This window comes from Charadrius vociferus, unplaced genomic scaffold (genome assembly GCF_000708025.1).
Source record: "Charadrius vociferus isolate BGI_N301 unplaced genomic scaffold, ASM70802v2 scaffold858, whole genome shotgun sequence".
Taxonomy (NCBI): domain Eukaryota; kingdom Metazoa; phylum Chordata; class Aves; order Charadriiformes; family Charadriidae; genus Charadrius; species Charadrius vociferus.
Window position 1 is genome coordinate 1,898,068 of NW_009649724.1, and position 13,368 is coordinate 1,911,435.

Below are 13,368 nucleotides of genomic sequence, written 5' to 3' on the forward strand. Positions count from 1 at the left end.
TGGACGGGGCTTGGAGCAACCTGGGCTGGTGGGAGGTGTCCCTGCCCAGGGCAGGGGGATGGAACGAGGTGGTCTTTAAAGTCCCTTCCAACTTAAACCATTCTATGATATGACTTAAGAAAGCTGTGATGCCACCAGAGCAGGACCACTGCTTGGGACCTCTGTGGCGTCAGCAACACGGCCGCAGAGAGGGGAAGGTGCCAGCAGTGATGCCCGTGGCCAAGAGCCGCAGCTGCTGGGGAGCAGCCCAGCCTGCCACGGGGGCTCCCCGCATACCAGAGCCCACATCAGAAGAGAAACCGCTTTCCCGAAGAGCAGCCCCGGGGGGGGACAGTGTCCAAGGAGGCGTACTGCAGGCAGGAAAGGGAAGGGGCCCTTCAGCTGCGGCAAAAAAATAACAGCCAAAGCCCAGCTCTCTCCTCTAAGTAAGAGCCGAGCCATCTCCGAGCGAGAAGGGTTATTTATGGGGACGCGAGGAAGGAGAAGGCAGCTGAAGAGCATTTCTCATTTCCCTCCATTACTGCAACAACCCCACTTGAAATCCAACTTTATTTCTTCCTTCTCAAGCCAGGAAAAAAAAAATAAAAATAAAATGCCGCAAACAAAGTCCGCCTTCTCTCCCCTGTTAACCTCCTGATTTTGCCAGAGGTTAGCAGGGCTGTTTCAGAGTCACAGCAGGATAAATAAGCAGCAGTCGGCACCACCGGGAGAAAAGATTAGAGCATTTACTAAGGGGCTCGTCCCCCCACCTCACCCCAAAACAGCCCCCACCGCTGCTTTGCCAGGGGACCGCTTTTCCCTGGTACGGCTGCGGTATCTGTGGTCACTCTCCCCCCATCTCCTGCCTCTCTCGACAGGTATCTGCACAAATTACTCTCCCCCTGTACCGTATCTTTGTTCATCAGCCGTGCACAAAGTATATAAATATATATATATATATACACACACACAAATTCGGTCTCTGTGTGCGACGATGTGTGTGCAGAACGCAAGGATGCTCAGGGGTGGTTAGTTATAACACTCAACCCCCCCAAATTACCACCCATCTATTCATTTTGAAACTCATCTCCTTGGTTCCTACCCAACCGAACAACGCACCCTCCAGACTTTTTTTTTTGGGGGGGAAGAGGCGAGGGAAAAGGAAATTAAGCTGAGGCGGAGTGCCGATCGCTCTGCCTGACGCGAGAATAAAGCGGCTGTGCGTTGGCATAACCGCCAAAGCGAGATGCTCAGCCCGTGTCCTGCAGCTCTGCACCTGCTCGCGCTGAGAAACCAAAGCGCGGCGCGCAAAGCCGCCGGGGATCACGCCGAGGAGAGCGGGGCTGGCGGAAAACTTGCCCGCATTTGGCCGAGCGGTGCGGAAAACTTTCGCTGGTACAGCAATCTCCGTCGGTGGGGGGGAGTGAGTTTCTGCAATATACATATATATTTTTTTTTATGCTGGCAAAACCCCTGCCTTGACACATTTATGCCTGCGTGTCTGTACTGTTGCCAGCCCGGCTTATTCCGCTCGCAGGCTGGTAGGAGCTATTAAGCGATCCTAGCAGAAGTCTGACACCGGGAGAGTTTTTGTGTGAATAGCATATCCCGGCAAATCTGCAGGATAGAGAACATCTAAAAATCAGGTTAAGGGATAAATACTGACAAGCCCTGACTGGAGAAAAAGAAAGCGTGTTCACTCAAACGCCTGCGCAAACTGGAGGATTGCTACGCTTTCCCCCCCGAAAATGATGCTGAACCAGGTCGGCGGCGATTTAGCCGCGTGGAAGACCAGAAGAAGAAGGTGACTGCCAAGTTGAGGGACTTGTGTGAACCTTGCCAGGGTTTTTTGTTGGGTTTTTTTTTTTGTTTGCTTGTTTTTTGGTTTTTTTTACAGACCCTTCAAACCTGCAGCTGGAGCAGGGGGAGCCTTCCATCTGAATTTTGGGGTGGAAAGCTGGCAGGGCAGGACTTGTAGGAAGCCTCCTTTGAGGAGTCCTTAGCTCTACCACGCTGCCAGGGAGCATATGCAAAGGCAGGGAAGCATTACAGCGCTTTTGCTTCTGATCATCAGTGTTTTGAAGGGTTTTCTTGGCCTTGGTCGCCAGCGAATTTGGCAAGAGGTTTCCCAAGCGCTGAGCTGGCAGTTGTGGGAAAGAGGGTGGCTTCATCCAAGACATCAAAAATCCAGGGAAGACGGCTTTGAACTACAGCTGACGGGGGAGAAACGCGGAAGGAAACATCCTCGTGGGCACAGCAGCTGCTTCGGAGGCAGCAGGGAAAATTAGAGATGAGAAGTGAGCTCGGAGGAGAGTTTTTTTCCCCGGGCTGCAGGATCCCAGCTTGGAAGGAGAAGAGAGGAGGGCAGGCTCCATCTTTTTTCCTCCGTTTGCTTTAAGGAAAGGAAGCTTTAACCCCCCTCCCTCACCTCCCAGGGGGACGGCGAAGCAGGAGATGCTCAGAACCTGCAGCCTCGCCGGTGGGATGGGAAATTGCTCTGCCCCTGCTGGGATGCGCAGCCCCAGCCGCTAAGGGGAGTGATGGATGAGAGGGAGGGAGAGGAGGAGAACGCTGCGTCTTAAGGCTTTGCAGCAGCAAATGGCCTCGGCGATTAAAACTGAGTGGGCAGTTGTGTATCACTCTGGATTTTCTGCCTGTTTCATCACTAGCAGTGACTCAGGAATATTCTTCATCGCCCTCAAGCGAGGATATGATCATTTTCTGCCACTTGAGATGAAGCTAATTTTACAGCGGCTTAGAGAGAGAGATGTCATGTGCTGATGTCTACACTGCCTGTATCACACATCAATGCAGCACGGCGAGGCTATAGGTGCTGACTGCTGAAAAGTTATACCACCTGAGACCGGGAGAGAAATGCCGTGGGCCAGGGCAGGGGTGTTTGGAGCAGTAAAGGTCCCTGAAAGATGAGAGGAGAAAAGCAGTACAGGACCGAGACTTCCCAGCGAGGAGAAAGACAACAACATCCCCTCTCCAGACAGGTTCGTTAGGAGGAGAAGCATCCAGACTGCCTGAAGGTTTTGAATATGCTCCTAATAGGACAAGCATGCTGAGCAAGACTGACGGGCTCAAAGGACAGATCTCTCCGCTGAAAGCCAACCCAGGCCCGGAGAGACCAAATTTGCCGAAACCGAAGCCTGATGCATGAGGAGCCCACGCTCCAAAGTGAAAAGCGTTTGCGGTGCTGGTGCCAAATTGCTCCCTCGGTGCGTCAAAGCCTGGGTCTGGCCGAGCTCCCCATCTCATCCTACCTCTGCTTCCCACGGGGCTGGGAGGAGATGGCAGAGGAACCGGTGCCACCACCGGCGCCGCAGCTGGACCGCCCGGGATCCTGGCTGGGAACCCACCAGCCCTACGGCCACATTCAGCTGGGTTTTACTTGCTCGCCGAGCAGGCCATTTATTTCTTTTTGAGATGCAAAAGCTGACTTCGCACCAGGCCCTGGCAATGCCTCGCCGGGCTCCCTGCGCGAAGCCGTGGTCTCCCCGCCACCGGCCGGCATGCGATTCCTTGACAGCCCTGGCTTCAGGAGCTAACTGGCAGTGGTAGCTGCATTTGCAGGGGAAACGGAGCGGTACTGCCAGCTTTTAGTGACAAAAGGAGTGTTTATAACAGGCGCGGTGACAGCTGTCCGAATGCCACATTTATTTACAAAACGTTAGTTAAATTACTGACAGTTGGTGCTGCAAAGGGAAGCTGAGAGGAAGAGCTGACATGTCCCCGTTGCACTAATACGGCAGTCCCACGCCGCCTCTCCGCACGACGCAGGCTTTCGGCCGCCCTTTCCACCGTGGGCTGCGAACCCCCTTGTGCTCAGGACATGGCCCTGTGCCCTCCCTTCGCACTCAACCCACCAGTGCTGCAACTCCCACCGACCCTGGAAGGGTCAGTCCCAGCAGGGTGGGTGAAGTTCCTTCTACGTGACGCATTGCCATCAAGCGTTTAGTCTTTTCTAGAACCATAGAATGGTTAGAGTTGGAAGGGACCTTAAGGACCATCTTGTTCCACCCCCTGCCCTGGGCAGGGACACCTCCCACCAGCCCAGGTTGCTCCAAGCCCCGTCCAACCTGGCCTTGAACACCTCCAGGGATGGGGCAGCCACAGCTTCTCGGGGCAACTTGTTCCGGTGCCTCACCACCCTCACAGTGACAAATTTCATCCCGATATCTACTCTAAATCTCCCCTATTCCAGTTTAAAACCATTACCCCTCACCCTATCAAGGATGGACCAAGAGGATATTTATCACCTGTGATCTCTTCAGACCTTGGCTGTCTGTTCTGACTACTCAAGGCAGTGCCACTTGAATGGATGGAGGTCACCAAGTGGACCTCCGAATGGCCAAAAATGTCTGGCACTCTGGTTTGAGACTCATAGAGGTGTCTGAGGTGAAGGGCCCCACGTCTCGCTACACAATGTCAACAGTCTGCGTGCTGCTGGCTTTAAACCAGCAAGGAAATTGTAGCTGCTGTCCTCCACGAGCCAAGGACAGCCGGGGAAATTTAGGAGACCCAGCTGACGTGCAGCAGGGAAGTCATCTCCCCCAACCAACCACCTCCACAACAAAGCAGTAACAACCAAAGATGGGATTTTGACCTTCTGCCCATGTCCCACCCTACCACAGAACACAAGGAGATAAAGGAGGGAGAAGCTTGCTTTAATTTCCCCAGTACACAGGTCAAAGCTAACAGACGCCTTTTGCTCCTCCTGTTTGTAGAGGACCAAACCACATCACTTCAGACTCACACACACGTTCAGAGCACCTCCAGCCCGCTCCCGTCCAGCGCTGCCACGTCCTGCCCTGACTCGCCCCCACCGCACGAGTTTGCTGTGAGCAAACAGGGTCGCGACGTGCATTGGCCAGCCGGAAATTCAGCCTTAGAAAACATATTCGACATCAACTTTGGCCATTTCAAAGCAGAACAGCTCCTCTAACTAGAAGACAGCAATAGGAAGCATGAAGCATGACGGAAAAATTGACTCCAAAACATGAAGCAGTTCAGAGGCGAGAAGGGAAAGACGTTTTTTCAGCAAAAGGGGAAGCCTTGTGTATCCGGAAATCCTTTCTTTCTGAGACTGAATGACACCAAAATCGCACTGTTTCCTGTAAGACACTTTAAAACCCAAAATCTCACTTCAGCTTAATCAGAGCATTTCCCGTAAAATTTGACAAGATGCTTCAATGAACTCATATACTGAGATTAAAAGAAATAAATACTATTTTTCCAACCAAACCCAAACCAGCCCTTTTCCCAACAAGGAAACTCTAAACTAAGTATTTGTCAGTCAAGGTAGGCAAGGAAGAAATGGATTATTTTTTTTTATTTTTTTTAAGAAGATCTGTTTCAGAAATAAAAATCTGAATTTCCTAATGTAACAGAGTGTACAAGTGGGAATTTTTTAAATATAAGTACGAGAGGCAGGTGGTCACCTCGCTCCCGTTGAATTGCAATGCAGGGTAAGCAGCGAACCTTCAGAGACTCGGAAAATACTCGCTCAAGTCTTCACCTAGGTCACTCTTCCTTTGAACTCATCAAGAGTTTTGTACTGGACTGTAAGAGAGGAACAGGGATGCAAGATGATAAAGATTATCCTGGAATAAAGCCCTACATCTATCTTTTACCGAATTTGGAAGACTTAAGGGTAAGAACCCAAATATGCCTTCAAGTACTAGTGCTGTGCCTATCTGTAGGTCCAAACCATCTTGAGATTTGGAAGTGGCTCTGAACCTCGCGCTGCCCTGCTCTTCTTTTGTCCCTTTGAGAATTCACTCTTCTCGACAGCTTTCTGTCACGCTTCTTATTAGAGATGTGTAAGAAACGTACGTCTGAAAAACACACTGGTTTTTGCTGTAGAGGATGTGAAGCTGGGAAAATAATGATCCCACCATAAAAAAAAAAAAAAAAGAAAAGAAAAAAAATACAGACTCAAAAATCCAAAGTAATGAATGTTTGGATCATGTCCGGGGCTCTGCATGTGTCTGATAAAACAGACGCAGGTGTCAGAGCCATTTATGGTTGCGGGCGCAGAGCCGGTCAAAATCTCCCATCTCTGGGAAAAAAAAAAAAAAAACAAAAAAAACCCCAACAAACCTGTGATATTTCACCAGCTGCTCATGTTGGAAGGTGGTTTTATTCCTTATTTACTCTGTCCTCATTGACATGCAGAGCTGGACTCGCACGTCTCCTGTTTGACCCTTGGTGTCCTTTCCTATTGAGCACTCTTCCCAAAGGCGTCCCCACCTTCGGGCCAGGCTCAGCTCTCCAGACCTTGGCTCCTTCTCACTGACACTGGTTTTTCCAGGGCAGAACCCAGCTGCAAAGTCAAGTTTGCCTTCAGCCTTTCCATACCCACTCATCTGCTCTTCTGCCTCCTCGCTTTGCATATAAACTAACGACCGCTTCCCAGCGTGACTGCTGCTGGCGAGAGCCAACACCACTCACCGCCAGCTGAAGACTCCTTATTTAAGGCAAGATTTTTAATACACTAATGATGAAGGCGCGTTTGGCATTTCAGCAGACGCTGCAGCATCCAGACAGCCAAGCCCCAGTCTCAGACTTGGCTCCTCCACTGCTTTGCACCTCTGAAAAGTTAAACCTACGGCGAGTAGAAGGTATTTCCATTCGCTTTGTGAGCACGCAACAACAAGCAGCCCCTTTCTGTTAGGAGAGGACTTTCTGCATTGCTATTCCCCGCGCAGCCCGCGAACCCTCTGCATATTGTAGCGAGAGTGAAACGCCGTCTTCCAACCTGATCCACAGTCCATTACAGTTAGGATAAAGACTTGCGGCGACATTAATGAGCACTGGATCAGCCCCTTTGTCAGCATAAATCTCTCTCTTGCATTGGTGGGATTGCATGTTCCCATTTGCTTGTTTGTTTGGCTCTCCATTCTCATTACAATTTCTATTAGCCCATTCTCCCGCTGATGCGGTCGTAGATTAGTTCCTTCCTGATTTTCCCCTTTCCTCCTGCAGGAAAATAAGGGTCTCTGAGCTCAAACTGGCGGGTTTAGACGGGTCCGGGGGGAGGAAAGAACAACTCTGCGAGATCAAGAGGAGGATTTTTCCAACAGCGTAACTTGGAGTAACTCCAGTGATGCCAGCAGAAGAGAATGATTTTAGGCAAACTGAAGACGACCCGCATCCCCAGCCCACCTCTCGTTAACACAGGCAGGGAGCTGCCAGTTCACAACGTGCAATGCCAAGCAGCGCCGTGCTCGGTGCCCGAAGGACTCTGCCAAGGCGGAGACGGGCAGCATGGAGACGGCGCATCAGGGTGGCCAAGAGCTAGAGGTGAGGCCAGTTGCCATCCCTTGGACCGGCACCCACAAGCACTTAGGTCAGAGGCTTAGCTTAGATCATGGTCACGATGAGAGCAGCTTCTCAGCAGGGTTTAGGGCTCTGGGTATTCCTGCAGTTGGGGGTGGCGCTGCTTTCCCTGGCCCCGGTCTCTGATTTCGCTTCATCTCCTACCTAATGATCATCCACCCACCTCGCAGCTCCGCAGTACCACAACCGCACACCACACACCCCTGCCATGACAATTCCCCGGCACCTCCAAATTAAAAACGGCTCTCAGTAGCCTCTTCAAACTCCACGCAAGGGCAGGACACCAGTGGACATCTGTGGTGCCCCTCCAGTAGGACGCTCTTAGCGTTTTCCTGACAGAGGGATGCATCCTGCCACAAAAGAGACTGCAATGCAAGCAGATGACTCACGGAGCCAGAGAAAGGAAGCATCACAACTGCCGCGCACGAATATACGCATTTATAGGACCTAGGAGGGCGCCTAACGTCACGACAGGAGTTGAGAACAGGGCTAAGAACTGAACCTCCATTTCATAACCCCGGCTTCGCGATTAGAAGTCTCACCCTCCACTGGCCACCTCTGTCACCCGCAAAGGCTGCTCTGACCTCCCCTCCTCCTCGCTCTTCTTCCTCCCCAGCAGCCCTCCCCATCCCAGAGGAGCAGGGTACAAGTCTGTTTGACTTAAATCTTTCCGGAGCTGGTAGACCGGAGATGTTTAACCCGGTGATGGAGGTGACAGCTCCAGAAAAGCTTGCTTGTCCCCTAGGAGACCCCAGCCCAGACAGCTCCAGTGAACCAGAGGCAGCATCTCTACCAGGAGAGCTATAAAGGGAAACCCTCCTCTGGCACAGCAATCAGGAGCTTGTCTCATCTCAGATGGAAATTGCACTCAGGGAAAAAAAAAAAAAAAATAATCCATGCATATGACAATTTTTTTTCCCCCACTTTAAGCTGATTCCATCTCCGAGATGGGAGAGAGGTGGCGAAGATTTGCTGACATGTCACTTTAGCAATAAACTCCTCTTTCAAAAAAACATGCCGTCGCAAGCAAAGCAATCGAGTCGCAAGCTACAAACAGCCGCGAGCATCGCACGTGGGCAGCGCCCGGGGCTTCTGCAGCCCCTCTGATGGAGGATCTTCAGTAACACGGGAAGAAAACCCTGGCCAGAAAGGAGGACATGCCAATGATGGGAGGAAGGAGAGAGGCAGGGAAGTGGCACTGTGCACCAACAGGAATAGAAACTCAAGTCCTAACCCTCAGTATCGCTCACTTTGCCTGAGTAAGGGCACGGGTGCAGAAGATGCTCTCCTTAATATAGGAGGGGTCACCACATCCCTGAATCTATTCCCTAACCCTCAGGAGCAAAAAGGAGAGAGGTTTGAAGAAGGTGAGCGTGCTGGATGTTGAAGGAGTCGAGGGGATTAGCTCCATCCTTACCCCATGCCCACAGGACCGCTGGGGGTTGTCCCACCCAAGCCCAAGCACTCAGAAATCCTTCACCGCTCAGTAATCAAGAAAAGCAAAGTAATTAAACCTCAGCTTCCGCAGCCTGAAAGCCCAAGCTATATCCCCCCGGTCCGGGCTTGGGAAATGGGCACGGAAGCAGCCAGGAGCTTCAGGCTCTGCTGGGCAAGACTCAGAAATAAATAATTGTAGCAGGATGAAAAATGCCAAGTACCGGGCTCGGACACCATCAGACAGGGGTGAATATTTCCCAGGAGGAGCTGTGCCCTGGGGAGGGAGATGCACGCTGTGATGAGGAGTTTGGTGGTTGTGCAAGGATGGAGGCGGGGGGGAGGGAGTTGGCCGGATCGGGCAGGAGATGGGAGCGCTGGGAACGAGCGGTGCGTCGCTCCGGGTGTCTTTGGTGGTGCTGGTGCGTGGGAAAAGGGCTGGACGTGGCATCGCTCCCCGGCTGCGGTTATCGCGGCTCCCAGCCCCAGCCAAGGCGGGAGGGCCTGGGGCAGAACGGACACAGAGCTGTGCAGCTACCAAACAAGATTTAGTGATCACAGCTGGACCCTTTGCATGAACCTTTTCGTGCCCTGCCTTGCTTTTTGGGTTTGCTGCGGGAGCCAAGCCCCACACTGAGTGCCTGGCAGCGCCCCATGAGCCCCACACCGCTCAGCCCCGAGGCCACGGGGATGGCCAGAGCCGCTTTCTCGGGGACAGAGAGGTCAGCAGTGGGTTTCCCCCCTGGCAGGCTCTCCACACTCATCGCCTGCAACCCGCAACAGGCAGCTGCCCAAAACCTCAGCGGAGAATCGCCATCGCCCAAGCCCCGGCAGGAGCAGCCCTGCCTCGGCACGGGGGGGAGACGCACAGCCTCCCCCAGGCCCCGAGCGAAACACACCCCCGTCAAGAGACCGACCCTATTTTTCGCGTTACACAATAAGAATACAAAAAGGCAAATTCCCGTGGATAAAGGGGGAAAGATGGGGGGAGCAAACAGTCACAGAAAACAGACCCATTTCTGAGAAATACTCTTCTCTGCTTAGCAAACAAGCGCTTTCTGTTTGCATCCGTCAAACAAACATGCTTGATTTTGTTTTGTTTCGTGGCCAAGTTATCATTTCTCCAAAATTATTTCAAGAGCACAACAGGAGCAAAAAATCAATTTGCCAAAACAGGCTTTGCCATCGCCGTGGCAAAGCGCGTGGCCCTTTTCAGAGCCTGAGTGGAAACCACGGGAAACATCAAGGTTAAAAAGAGGAGAAAAAACAAAACAAAAAAAAAAAAGTGCTTTGACTCACGTTAAACTCAGATTTGGCTTTCAGCATTAGAATCCAAGGGGGAATAAATAAAGGTATGGCATCAGCCTGCCAAGGAAACCAGAGGAGAAAGAAGTGGCCCTCGCCCCACAGCCGGATCTGCTCGCCATCTGGCCGGTGAGTTCGGGGGGATACCATGCAAGCGCCTGTACGTGCCGATGGGATCGTCAGAGCCTCGCCGCGGAAAGCGCTGACTGACGCCAATTAAAGCGAAATCCTAATCAAGCCGTTTGTTTCGGTGCTGCGAGAGCTGCTCCAAAGGTCTCAGCAACGCCTGGACTCGGTTCAAGCGCTGCATCAAAGTTGAGGACGGGTCCGCTCCAGCACGGACCGCTTGCTGCTGGCGAGGGCAGATGCTGTCGGGATGCGGTGGGAGGGGATGGAGACCGGCCTCATCCTCACCGCCTGGCCGGGGGAGATCCAGCTCCGACCTTGGCACGCACGCACAGCCTGGCCGTCACCCCGAGAGCAGGAGCAGCCCCAGCTCGGGGACCATCAATAAGCACGCCAAGCTGTCGGCCCCAACACCCACAAACGCTTTTCCTATTCTTGCAGGTTTTGCTGCAGCCAGGGGTAAATCCGACCCTCCTACACCAGACAGTAGCTCTACCCCAAGGTCTAAACCTAGATTTAAAGTTAATACACTGATCTGAAGTGCTGGTACCAAAGCAAGACATGACTGTACCCTCCAGCAGACATCACGAGGCAGGAGGAGATATCTGAACTACTGTGGTCCTCTGAACATCGGTGACTCTGGTCCTAACCCGACTCCTAATGGCAGATTTACAGTAGGCACGGAGCAAAGCCTGTGTCCTTCGCAATGGGGGAGTCTCCTCGCAGCCATCAATCCAGCTCCTTTAACCGCCGCTGAATTCGCTCTGCTCGGAGGAGTGGTGGGGACGGAGCTGGAAAGAGCCTCCTTGGCAGGGCTCCACTGCTCGACGGCAGTTTGGGGTCCTGGGCACCACCCCAGAGAAAATTACCTATTTCCAAGAGCCAAGCCCTCTCCCTTTGCAGGGGGACAGGACTTGCCGAGCGCTTCAGAGAAGCGGCAACTTCTGCTGCTAAGTTCTCAGCTTGCTTTTGTCGGCTGGGAAAAACCAAGAAGGGACCCTCTAGAAACACCTCTTGCATTCCAAATCCTTGGCTGCGACTCACCATCTTCCCACCTCACATGGAAAACGAGTGGGAAAAAGAGGAGACTCATTTCTTTTTCCTTGCCTGACTGCCACCCTTGCAGGGCTGGTGCCATGCTGGGTCCACCAAAGCCACGGTGAGCAGCATTGCTACTCTTAACCAGTTAACTCCTCCACAACAGATCGATGGAGACCCACCAGGCTGGAAAGGGAGCAGAAGATTCACACCTTCCTCGATTTCCTCCTCTGGAAGTGTGCGGTTTTCTCGTGTTCTTCTCCTCTCGGCTCCTGCCACAGCGCAGGACCTACTGGGGGATGCAGCAATGTCCCACTGACAAACCGTTCCCACCTCAAACCAGAAGGAAAAACCCCCAAAATTCCAGTGCAAAACACAGTCCTCCACCACCCCTCTGGCTACAAAACCAGTGCGCCGAGCCCGGCAGCAGCAGCAGCAAGCCATTAATTTCCAAGAACGATGCCCACTCTAAGGGCAGGACAGTGGGAATATCACCCGCGCAGTTTGCACACCCCATAGCCCACCTGCCCTTCTCCCGGGGCACACTAGTATTGATGCACAGGGACACAGACAACCCCTTCCCACCAGACCAGCTCCCCCCGCTCAACTGGGATGCGCATACAGCAGCTCTGGGCCGTGACAAGCCGCTGCCCTCCCTCTCCAGGACCACCTCCTCCCAGGCACAGGTTTTATCCCCCCCCCTTCCCACCAGGCTTCACCGACAGAAGGAAAGCATCCCTCCTGCTGACTCACCCTGGACTTGTCTTTGTTCTCCACCAGCACCGGGGCACAGCACCAGCATGATCTGCACCAAAACCCCTTTTTGCAGCCCCCCGCTACGGCAACGAGCAATTCATGGGCTCATAGAACTCTCCTCCTTCCAGTAAGTTTGCAGAGCGCCCGTACCACCCTGCTGCTGTCACCCTCCTATATAGTTTGTTGCCCAGACCTCCAACTAACCCAAACCCCTCCCCTCTTTCATACCCCCATGGCAAAATCCGTCGGATTTTTGGTGCTGGGGAGAGCCCTACCATTTGGGAGAGGAAAGGACTTTTTTTTTTTTTTTTTTTTTTGTAATTATTATTTTATTAAGCCAAACTCAGCAGGGCAAATTCCTAAGCCAGACACCCCGTCCTCCACCCCGGGCCACCCATTTCCACGCCTCTTTGCCCAGCCGTGTCATGACGCAAGACAAATCCAGAGGAACGGCCACCACACAGCTCCTGGGAACACGCGAGGGCTGCGGGGTGGGGGGGACACGACACGACGAGAAGCAACCAGCTGAGTTGCAGAAAATACATAGGGAGGGGATTCGCATTTCCAGGGGCCAAACCCAGCCCGTGGTTTAAGTCCTCCCACCGCTTGAAAAAGCAACTTGGCGTGAAATTCCTCCTTAGGGTGTTTTTGGGGTTTTTTTTTGTTGTTGTTTTTGCCCTGGCTTGGCCCTGCTCCACTCGCTGGCGTAAAGCCGGAGCGCGGCTCGCCCCGCGCACACCCCGCAGATGTTCGTGTCACCTACACAACGCGCCGGCGGAGGAGAGTCGCTCCCGAGCACATCGGAGTTGCAAAGCGCCGCTTTCCCAAGCGCTGCAATTAAAAACCTGCCTTTTTTTTATTTTTAATGTCCCTATCAAACATCCTCCGGGATGACTGCGCCCATCTGCTGCGAGGACAGGGACGGGTATCCGGGCAGAAGACGTCCCAGAAGTTACGGCAATCAAAATGACGGTTTCCTTGGCAGCCCCGTGCGCCCCTCAGATTGCGTCGGGGTCCTGTCGCCAGCAGCAGCGATGCCCAGCCCCACATTTCCCCACACACATCCCAAAAGAGTTAACCCTGGCAGGGAGCAGCAACCCCCTGCCTCCGGAGGAGGGGGATTTTTAAGGGGCAAGAGCATTTTTAAGGAGCAAGAGCATTCTTAAGGAGCAAGAGCATTTTTAAGGAGGGCAGCACCCATCTGCCCAGAGCCAGCTCCATCCTGCATGCCGCCCCCCCTCATCCCAGCAGGTCTGGGCATGGGATAAAGACACAAAACCCCACATGCGGGGTTGGTTTGAGGCGCATGAAGGCACCGCGGGAACAGAGTGGTGTTTACCGGCACTGAACGCGGCCAAAGTGCCCGAGCCATGACTACCGAAC

General features: G+C 53.1%; 1 protein-coding gene across 1 annotated transcript in view; it reads right to left on the minus strand.

Annotated features, from left to right (window-relative positions):
- The window catches only part of LOC104291547 (protein CEPU-1), a 144,136-nt gene that overhangs the window by 130,332 nt on the left and 436 nt on the right, over positions 1 to 13,368 (minus strand). The gene's annotated exons all lie outside the window — the stretch shown is intronic.